We start from the raw sequence: 10041 nt of genomic DNA on the forward strand, positions 1-10041 counted from the left end.
CTTATTCCCTTACCGAGTGCCAGGTCAACGTCATCAACAATATTATTTCGCTCCAGCCCCTGGTGCGAGTTCACAGCGAGATCCTCATCCCAGATTACACACCTTTGTCGCCAACTCTAGAGGAGACACCTCCTGTCGACGAGGTCGAGGATCTCGAGGCATCGGACCTGCAGGGATTTCGACTTTCTAGCAGAGCTCGGCAAGACCTCGGCATCGGCTTCACCCGATTATATACGACACACTTCTCCTCAGTATTCCCTCTGAGATTGAACCATGCCGACATCTCGCGACAGAGAAGGCCAATTCGAGGACACCCTTGTTGTTCTCAAGGAGCAAATGGTAGCACTTTCCAAGAGCCTTGCGTCACTTCACACTCGCTTGGAGCAAATGCAAACGCAAACATCTTCGCGGAGTCATACTACTACTCGGAATACACATGCTGCTTCTCTGCCATCTTCTTTAGAAGCTTCAGTGGTCGACTAGGACGAACCACTCTAACCAAAGGTTTCGCATCCCAAATTTTCTCACCCAAAGCATAGTTTCTCAAAGACAACTAGACACAAAGTACCTTCGTGCGAGCAGCAAAAGTCTAAGCATGAATATTCTTGGAAATGCTACAGTTCTAAGCAACCAACTTCTTATCGGAATCATCAGCAACAGAAGAACAATATGAAGCTTCCAAAGGATCATCAGCAATATCAAGATGGGCTTACTCAGTGGCACATATATCCGACCCTAGTCGAGTACTCGGTCATGAATGCCGCGACGTTGGACAAGTTCCCCCTCGCGAGCCATGCCCTACATTTAAGTCTTTCTTGTCTGATGGTGGTAAAGTTGAAAATTTATTGATCCTTTCCTTGTGCAAGAGGATTCTTCAGAGATCTAAGAGGCAACAATTCCCTCAACCTCCCCCTTCTCGATTGAAAGCCTTAATACCCACTGAAACAGTTGAAGATTCAGAAGATTCTCGTTCTTGTGTGACAACGGACAAGCACAGGACCCCTTCTATGGCCGTGATCCAGGCAAAAAAAGTCGCCTCATCACCGCCCTTGCAAAATAAAGTCTTTGTCTCTCTACAGATACCAAATGCAGTGGTGAATGATAATCATTCAAACTTGAAGACTCCAGTCCTTGCCTTCAGCGGTGCAAAGGATAAATCAGATGCAGACTCTTACAACATGACTTCGATCGCTGCAATTGCATCTTTGGACACAAGTTGTTCCACAAGTAAACCTTTACATATGGATATACCTCCAAACACTACTCTGTCTCAGTCTACGACATCCCTTCAGGAGGATTTTATTGTTCCAGAAAAACCATTGAAATACCTTACAGATTTCCAACCAGTGATCATCACTTAACAGAAAACTCAAGTCAGTTTACCAATAATTTCATTCGAAGCAGATACAGATTCAATGTTTTATTGGACAAAGCTCGAAGTTACAAACGACTTTGACAAAGACACTAATCAAGTTGCAGATATGATCAGTTTTCAGTTTGGCAAAATAGTTACCGTCAATAACAGTGCCATGATGTGGGACTTAACAGAAAGAGCTTTGGATGCAAAAGCACTACAACAATACATTTCCTTCTCTAGGAGTTTCTACTACCCTAGGCTTTATTTTAAATGGAAGGGAATGTTACGATTGTGACTATGTTGCAGTATTACATATACTCCTATTTACAGATATGTGAAGTGCTATGCCAAGGAGGACCCCTACGCTTGGATGGTTGCGACTCTTCGCTCACAGGACATGCCTCTTCGTCAAAAGCCACACTCCTTCGATGAAGGGTCACACCCCTTCGCTCTATGGGTGCGGGGTGCGACTCTTCACCAATGGTTGCAGCTCTTCGTCCAAGGGATGTGTCTCTACGCCTAGAGTCATGTCTATTCGCCATGAGATGTGATTGTTCACTCGTGACTCTTCGTCTCCTATATAAGGAGCCTATTGTACTCAGTTTTGAATCATTCAATCAATCAACACAGAGTTTTTTGAGTCTTGTTTCTGAGTACAGTTCAAGTTTCTTAAGTCTTAATCATGAGTTTAAGTAATTAATGAAGGATTAGCAACTAGAATCCTTACAGAGAATCTGCAAGTGATCGAGAGAGGCCAGTACACGGAGTTCGCTTTACCGCACTCCGATCTATAGTTACCAATTGTGAATTCGCGATACGAGTTGTTTCGTGTTTTTGCTTTTGCAAGTACTCCACCACGAAGGAGCAAGGAGGCCTCAGAATATGCTCCGAGATTTCGGGAACGAAATCAAGAACGGTCTATGGGACTTCACGCTCTAGGTACAGACGGAAACCGAATTGAGAGCTCGTCTCTCGAGAATTACCCTATGAAGAAATTGACCATTGAGTCTTATGACTTAGAACAGAGGGGTCACTCCGGTTCTTGTGCTTTGTAAAACGATTCTCCCTAATAAAGATTCTCTTTAAGGGGAGGGACCAACCCATCTTCTGGTCCCAAATACTGTGTCGATCTTCTCCTTCATCTCTTTTGAGTTGTCCTTCCTACTACTTTAGCATTATAAAGATATTTCTTTTGGCCAAACCTTGAGGCAGACATTCATCAATATGTCAGAGAATGTTTGGTTTGCCAAAAGGTAAAGTACGATCGGCATAAGATGCATGGGTTACTCCAACCTTTGTCTATGCCTGATCAACCATGGGAGAATATTGCCATGGCTTTAATTATGGATCTCTCAAAGACTCAAACTCGAAATGATGCGATCTGGACCATTGTAGACAGATTTAGCAAGCAAGCACACTTTATTCCAATCAAGAAAACGATCAAAGCTGAGCATATGGCTAGAATTTTTCTAGCAAAGATCTCTAAGCATCATGGGATGCCCAAGTCTATTGTGAGTAATCGAGATCCTCGCATGACAGGAAATCTCTTGCATGCTTTGTAACTTGTTTGATAACCTTGGCACGAAGTTGAATTTTTCTTCTGCATATCATCCTCAAACGGATGGGCAGAGTGAGATCGCCAATTCCACAGTATTGAATATGTTGAAATCCTATGTGTTGAACAGACAGTCTGACTGGGAGAAGTATTTGTCCCTTGTCGAGTATGCGTATAATAATATCGTACATTCGTCTACGGGGAAGGCATCCTTTGAGATTCTTAATGGTAAACCTTTGTTTCCACCGATCCTTGTAACTAAGGATAAGATTTTTGCAACAGATGAGTTTGTTCAGGATTTGAACATGGCCTACAGGCAAGTTAAGAGAGCAATTTTGCACTCTCGGGAAAAACATACGAAAGTGACTTAACAGTCGGCCAATTGGTCTTACTTAAGTTTGAGAAGGCAAGACTAAAGAAACAAGCGACTCATAAAGAAAAAGTGGTAAAACTTTCAAATCATTATTATGAGTCGTTTAAGATAATTGACCAAGTGAACGATGTGACGTCGCCTCCAAGTCAACCTATTGCTGAGGAACCTCCTGAGGTTGAGAAAACGGAAGAAATACTCCAAGAAGAGTAGATCATCCATCATCAGGAGCGGCCATTCAAGTCCAAGAAGATTACACGGAAGTATTTGGTAAATTTCAAGAATGATCTACTCTAGACGCTCAGTGGATGACCAAGCAGAAATTAGCATCTTATCCCAAGATTCTGACAGGATATGTACAACCACTACAGTTGAGGACAACTATTTAGAAGCAAAAGCAATGTTGCTAAATAGACTATTTTCTTATTTTTATGAGTAATTTCTATTTATTGAAATTAGGATATTTAATGTGCTCACTTGAATCGTAAGGTTAGGAATTATAGATCTATTGAAATTATTAAAAGCCATCGGGAATGGACAACTCTGATGTGTCATATGATGGGTGACATTAAGCATCGCTAAGGGATCGTACCGTTAATTCGGTAAGAGAGTCTAGGAAACAAATATTCCTCATGCGTCACATGATGGGTGACGGGAGTATCAGAAAGGGAATATTCCATTGGAAAAAGGAATACGAGTAAACACGCAAGCACAAGAATAAAGATGGGTTCTGAGAAGCTTTTTCTTAAAAGCGGAATATTTTGAAGTATTTTCTAGGCAAAGTAGATCCTTTCCCGTGAGCAATCTGTGTTTGCTCTACATCTATGCATGAGAACTACATCCGGGGACGCCTGGAATGTGACTGTATAGCATCAATTTTCAGCTCACTCCGTTTTATTGAGTCCAGGTTCACTTTTTTTTTGTAAAAAGCGCCAGGCCGCCCACTTAATAAGTGGGATGTCTACTTTAAAATAAAAGCAAGGCCTCTTCTAAAAAAGACCAATGCTACCCATCAGGCTGAATTTAACGCAAGTGATGTCTCTCTCTCTCCTCACGCCAGAAGTGTCGCCAGCCCCTCCCCCTCTCTAGCGCTACGTCTTGCCTCTATTCCGGCCGGCACCGCATTGGTTATTCCTGCCGGGTGCAAGTGCCTATAAAAGCGACCCACTCTCTCTCCCAACTTCCCACATCTGCCAGCGCTAGCAGTAAGGAGCACTTTCGACGGAGAATATGCAAGTGATCGAGAGAAGCCAATACACGGAGTTCGCTTTACCGCACTCGGAGCGAGAGCCGAGAGGTACCAATTGTGAATTTGCGATACGAGTTGTTTCGTGTTTTTGCTTTTGCAGGTACTCCATCGCGGAGGAGGAGCAGGGAGGCCTTTGCCTATGCTCAGAGGTTCTGAAAACGGAATCAAGAACGGTCTGTGGGGTGTAGCGTGGATAGTGTGTCATGCTCTCTACAGTGGGTGCTCCTCAGTGCAATGTGCGTGACATCTCACTCAAACAGACTGAAAACAAAGGAACAATAGATAACAACTGACCACACAAAGACACAACAGCAGGGACACAGCAGCAGACCAGAACATAGGACTCAACTATCTCAAGAAACCGATACAGACTCGGGCGTGGCAGCACACTCAGCTCCAGCTCAGGACTCACAGGTACAATGGGGGTGTCGAGGCTCAGATGTGCAGGGATGTGCAGACGTGCTGTGTGACTAGACTGGCTACTCTAGACGACGACATGAAGAAGATCCACAATGCCACCTAAGTCTATCTCCAAACTGAGCGGTGGTGGTGACCTGGCCACGATGTCCACTAGACCACCATCGTATCCCTGCCATGTGTCGCTGCCCAGCCCAGAGAGTCCGTCCAGTGTGAACGAGACCAGCTAACTCTACTAACTGTGTGTCCTGTGAAAGTGACACTGTAGCCTGCTACACGTTGCCCGCCACAAGACCGCTCACCGTCTCGATGAGAGGAAATACTGAAAAACTGTGAAAGAAAATCACTAAAGAAAACCACTGGGTACCGCATCTGTACATCTTTCTTGAAGCAGGTTCTAGGCCCAAATTTGGAGTTAAAAAGACTGCTCCTTGCAAAACGACTTAAGCGTTTGAATAGGCGGGAACTCAGTATGATTGCATAGTCTAAGAATCCCAATTGGCAAAACAGAATAAGGCTCCACAACAAAGAGATATGCTCGGTTTGGATCCAGCTATCTATGACCTGGTCCATGCTTGCAGATGAACCTTGCAACACTTTCTGCAACAGCACTCTTCTCGAAAAGAGGGATGACCATAAGCTCCAGTAACACAGGAAATAAGGGTACGCTCCATCGTGATGGCAGAATCTTAAGCTTGCTCGTCTGCTGAGGGTGAGGAGAAACCTGAGAGTGAGGAGAAACCGCAGAGGAATTTTGCGGGCCATGTATAGCAAGAACGAGGGGTGGGTAGGGCGGGGGTTTAGGATAGATAGGGACGAGGGGGAGATTGGGTGGTTAGGAGCTAGTGGGGATTGGATAGGGGCGAGTGGGCTAGGGGAAAGATTGGCCGGGTAGGGGCGAGGGGGGGAAGGGTAGGGGCGAGAGGGTGTGAGGGGGTGGGTAGGGGCGAGAGAAAATTGAGTGGGTGGGTAGGGGCGAGTTGGAAGAGGGGGGTAGGGACGAGTTGGGGGTAGGGGGGACGAGTTGGGAGAGGGGGGTAGGGACGAGTTGGGAGGGGGGGGGAGAGGCGAGTTGGGAGAGAGGGGGAGGGGTGAGTTGGGCAGGGGGGGGAGAGAGGGTGTGAGGGGGTGGGTAGGGGCGAGTTGGGAGGCGGGGGTAGGGACGAGTTGGGGTAGGGGGGACGAGTTGGGAGAGGGGGGAGGGGCGAGTTGGGTAAGGGGGGGGGGGGGGGGGGGGTTGGGAGAGAGGGCGAGGGGGAGGGGCGAGTTGGGCACGCCGGGGGGGGGGGGGGGGGGGGGGGGGGCGAGAGGGTGTGAGGGGGTGGGTAGGGGCGAGTTGGGAGAGGGGGGTAGGGGCAAGTTGGGAGAGGGGGGGTGGGGACGAGTTGGGAGAGAGGGGGGACGAGTTGGGAGAGGGGGGAGGGGCGAAGGGCAAGGAGGGAGGGAGGAGTAGTGAGGGGAGAATGCACTCAAGCAAAGAGATAACATGATCACGACCAAGCCTGAGATCAACATTGTTTTTGTTGTATCTCGTCTTGAGGCAGCTTTGTGAAGGGAGTTTGCTAGACACAGAGGAGAGCTTATTCTTTGTCCGAGAAGCAGACACTGGGACTGATGGTGAAGGGGGGTGAACTCCTGTAGGGGAAATTTCTTCCCGCTTCTATGATTCTTCATAGGCTCACCAAATCCAAAGGCTTCCACCAAGGGCGCACGGGGAGTTGCTTCTGTGACCCTTACCTTTTGAGCTGGCTCGGGTGACTCATTAGGTTTACCTACTGCTGAAACATTGGAAGAGGGTGTACCTTCAGGCAAAGAGTGAATAGAGGCTCCATAACAAGGCATAGATTTAGTAGCATCCAACCACTCCAACAGATCTTCGTCTAACCCGTCAGGTGGAGTAGGTTGTTCCAATTCAAGGCTGGTTGCTAAGGACAAAGAACTATTTTGCACAATGGGACCCACGCCTCCTTCTAGGAGGATGAGTTGCATCTGGAAGCCAGGAGTATGTATCCACATGGCATCGTTTCCCCAATCATGAAGTGCTTTAGTGTGTCGCAGCCATGGTCTACCGATGAGCAATGGAAATCCGCCCTCCACCTGTGGAAGACGAACTGTCACCAGGAGGTGTATTTTTCCTGTTGCCTTCCGTAAATAAGTACTAGATATTTTTATTTATTTTTATTTTTACTTGTTTTCCCCGGAACCCTTGAAAAGGTGCAAGTGGACATTGCATGGCCAGTGTGAAACGACTGCGGCCGAATAGGTTTCTCACACCGGGAGTCTGGGTCGGTCAATTTGGGACTGGTCGGGCCAGTTAGCACTGAATTCTGATGAGTATGGAAGCCTGTGTGCGCCAAATGAAGTCTGGGCCACTCGGAAAGTCACTTATAACTTTATAAGTCAGTGGGAACTAGAGAATTAACCCAAAAGGGGCAAACTGGACACATGGCAGCTCCAGGCAATTTTTCCACTTCCATCAGCAAGAGGGGGCGCCCAATTTGAGAGATGAGGCTGATTTGACTCATAAGTGATTACAGTGTGTGTGTGAGTAGTGGGTGCAGGTCTACAGCTTTAATGGAAAGCTTGCCTTCTCCTCTGTCTCATGTAGCGCGATGACTTGCTCTCGTGCATCTCTCTCTCCCCTTTGGCACATATGGTAATGCCCCACTAGTTGGGCTACTCAGTTGAACATGTACAGTTCTGGGGGTTTATGCGCGTTTGCCAAGGCAAGAGCCTTCTGAACAGGAACCGGATTAGCTAATTGCTAATCCCCCACAGGTACGCACAGTTCCATCGCGAAAGATTGCGAGTTCGGAGAGTTTTCTCGCGTGAAAACTCGTCCAATTCACAGGGGAACTGTCCCATTGCGTGCGGGAGCCCGGGGGACACGCGTAGGCGTGTTCGCTCCGCTAAAAACGATCCGAAACAGCGAATTACAGCCTGCTGTGTTTTTCTGCAGGTTTAGGGTTTCGCACCTAAACTGCAAGGGAACACCGGGGGAGCCTCGTGAGAGCCTTGGGATGTGTGTACAGGCTTTTGGGCACCCGGCAGTGAAAAACAGGGAATTACAGCCCGCTGAAATTCTGTGACAGCTCACCAGAAAGCTTCCAGATAGCGAGGGAATCCGTTCTAGACAGGTGTTTTTGACCTACAGGGGTTTTTGCGCCGTTATGCTGCCAAAATCAGGTCGAAAACCTGCGTTTTCAGCCCTCGCCAGGTTTGGACAGCTTTGTGAAAGCTTGTGCAAAGTGGTCGGATCGTCTACCTTAATTTGAATAAAGAAATACCGAAAGGGGCGCCAGTCTTTGGGGCCTACAGGGTGTCGGTCTCGTGTGCACAATGACATTCTAGTCGCTAGACGCAACTGTGTTCTCTTCCCTTCTCAGTGCTCTGTGTAAAGTTAACAGGTAATTGAAATAGTACCGCCCTCTACGTTGTACAGGCCGGTTATATGGTTCCATCGACGAGATAGTCACTTTTTCTTCAAAAAGTGCAGCGTGGATTGTTGTGGGTGAAAGCAACACAGAGCTTGTCGTTATGGCAGAGAAGAGAGACCAAGTACCTGAAGAGGGATCTTCCTCACATGGCACGGAGAAAGTTCCTTCAACTCTTCAAGAAGAGGACAGGTTGTTTAGAACTCAATTGCATTGCTGCATGGACATGTTTCAGCAATTGGCTAACAACCCAAGGATGCAAGAGTTCTTACAGGCTCCGACAAAGGGTTTTCAGCCTCCTACACAGGGCATGACTGAGCCGTTGCAGGAAAAGGAGATTTCCAATGCGCAGAGGACTCATGATGCTCGAGGGAAAGCCCATGTGGTTGAGCAACTAGCGGTGTCCAATGATCCAAAGCAACTTGCTTTAGCTGGACAGGAACCAATTGTGAATGGTCAAGGGAGTAATGAACACGCTATGCGTCAGACCCTTCCATTACCTAATACTTATCTTGGTTATTTTGGAGGTGGTTCAGTGTTTCAAGCTATGGCTGGACCTTCCACAGGTTATATGCCAGGGAATGTGTTCGGGACAATGCAAACAGGCATGGGTAACCCTATGTACGCGAACATGGGTGTCCAACCACGTTTTCAGGGTGCCTATGGCCAGTTTCGAGTGCCTGGAACACAATTTGGTATGGCTGGTTTTTCGCAGCCATACGTACAAAATGCAAATATGACAGGGAAAACAGTTGATGCGAGTGCTGGAATGAACAATCATGGAGCACCACTATTACAGGCACCTGTTTATGATAATGTGGCTCCTTTGAGTCAGCTTAAGGATTACAAGGAAGGTGGGCAGGGAGTGAAGTTTGAAACTTTCAGAGGAACTGAGGATCAATTGAAGGCTTTGACCTTCATACAGCAGTTCGATGCAGCTTATGCTGGAGGAAACTTCACGGAATCTTCAAAGATACGCAAGGCTGCCACTTTCTTGAAAGGGAATGCGCTTCAATGATGGACCGCATTGTTGAACCAGGGTCAAGCCCCAACAACGTGGGTCCAATTCAAACAGCTTTTTGCACCTGCATGGTTGACAAACACTTTTGAAGTGGATGTGATGATAGAATGGCACGAGTTGAATGCTAAACAGTGTGCGAATCTGGAAGAGTACAATAAACAATTTTGGGCCGCACTGTTGCTAGTCACCTCTTCCAGGTTTGTGCCATTGTCAGAACAAATTGAGAAGTACTGTTGCGGATTGCCCAAGAAAATCAGGGACTACTGCACAAAGACTACTGTCATGAATATGTTTCAATTGATTGAGAATGCAAGAGTGGCCAGCAATCTGTCGAAGGGAGATTCCGATGGATTTAATAGCCACAAGAAAGGGTCCCAGGGCAAACAGTTTTCAGCCAAGGGCAATGTTGCAGCAAAGCCTTCTGAGCCTCCCACAAAGAAGCCCTCCACTAAAGAAGGTGATACGTCCAAGAAGCAGTCTAAGTCTTCTTCGAGACGAGGACAAGGACAAAAGAGGCATTTTTCTGGCAAGACTTTTGAAGAACGGAAAGCTCTAAGGGAGGCCAAGAAATGCTACATTTGTGAACAGGAAGGACATTTTGCAAATGAATGCCCACAGAAGAAGTCACAGGATAAGGA

Source organism: Adiantum capillus-veneris, chromosome 13 (genome assembly GCF_014529385.1).
Source record: "Adiantum capillus-veneris isolate H3 chromosome 13, ASM1452938v2, whole genome shotgun sequence".
NCBI classification, from domain to species: Eukaryota; Viridiplantae; Streptophyta; class Polypodiopsida; order Polypodiales; family Pteridaceae; genus Adiantum; species Adiantum capillus-veneris.